The following is a 1547-nucleotide window of genomic DNA, read 5'->3' as shown; positions in this document are numbered from 1 at the left end:
TTCCGATCTGTTAATTATTTATTTATAAATATTAATTTATAACTCTTAAATAAATTTTATAATTCTATATATATATATATATTTATTATCTTTATTTAATATCTATATTATTTTTATTTAATATTTATATTTTATTAATATTTTTTTTAATTAATTATTTTTTAAATTTTAATTTAATTCTTCTAAAAACCTGAATTTCTAAATTATTTTTTTTATTTGTATATTAATTTTAGCAACGAAATTGTGTTGCTAATTTTGCAACGCAATTTCGTTGCAAAATTAGCAACTCATTTTTTCGTTGCAAAAGCGTTGCAACGCTTTGCAACGCTTTTGAACGAAATAATTGCGTTGCAAATAGCAACGAAAATATTTCGTTGCAAAGCGTTGCAATTCGCAACGAATTGAAACGCTATATTGGTTTGCAACGATGAGTTAGCAACGAAAATTTTTTCGTTGCAATTTCGTTGCAAACACTGTTTTGCAACGAAATTTGTAGGTTTGCAACGAAAAATTTTCGTTGCTAAAAGACTGTTTTTTTGTAGTGTATAGGCTTCCTAACTTAGGGATCAGAGGATGGTTTTTAGGGAGACGTTTCTCGCTTGGTTCGTAACCTCTACTCCATCTAGACTTTAGGAGACAAAATCATCCCACGTGACATTCATTTGCTCTAGGATTAGATCAGCTATTTCTACCTCACTCGACAATCCATTGAACTCTTTAGATAAATCTAACTTAGCTCCTAAAACCTTTCCAATCCAATCCTCACTCTATGTCCCCCACATCATCATCCGACCAAATCTTTGAGAGGAAAAACCTTATGTAAGTGTATGCATGCATTCCTACACCTATATGCATATGCAATCTAATCGTGCAAGTTAATGCAAAGGATGCAAACATTTTTTTTAAACATGAAATGCAAGACTCTCTGTGTAGAATGCAAGTGATATGCAAGGCTCATGGATTCGAAATGTGTTAGTATCACTCCTCCTCCCCAGACTTGAATTGAACACCGTCTGCGGTGTTAACTCTCGTCTAGTGGGGAGTATAAAAAGAGTAAGTGTGTTACCTCTTCCGATGGAGTGATCTTCCGCTTCGGTTTCTTCTTTTTGTTGTGATCTAATGGGTGTTGGTTAAGTGTTCTATGATGTACTGTTCATGAGCTTGACTTAGATACATTCGATGTATTGATACTTTCTATGGTTTTATGAAAGTATTTGATTCATTATATGTTCTTGCATACTAGATCTGTTATGAAATCCATGTATCATTATGAATGATACTAAACTCCCTAGTCTTGTGTCGTTATGGGAATAACGACATAATAAGACTAGTATGATGTGTGATTGATGATCATAGAGATGATCATAAGTATTGGATACGATCACAGTCATAGGTATTCGTTGGAGAACGGAATACTGGATTGACCCGCATGAGATTGTCACATGGACTAGCGTCATGACTTGAATCTCATATGGCGGTTCCATGATTGGATCCTAAGACCTGAGATATCTACGGAATCCAACATGAGGAGTTGCGTGCTTTGAATA

The sequence above is a fragment of the Tarenaya hassleriana genome, unplaced genomic scaffold, assembly GCF_000463585.1.
Source record: "Tarenaya hassleriana unplaced genomic scaffold, ASM46358v1 Cleome125, whole genome shotgun sequence".
Taxonomy (NCBI): Eukaryota; Viridiplantae; Streptophyta; class Magnoliopsida; order Brassicales; family Cleomaceae; genus Tarenaya; species Tarenaya hassleriana.
This window is presented reverse-complemented; position numbering follows the sequence as displayed.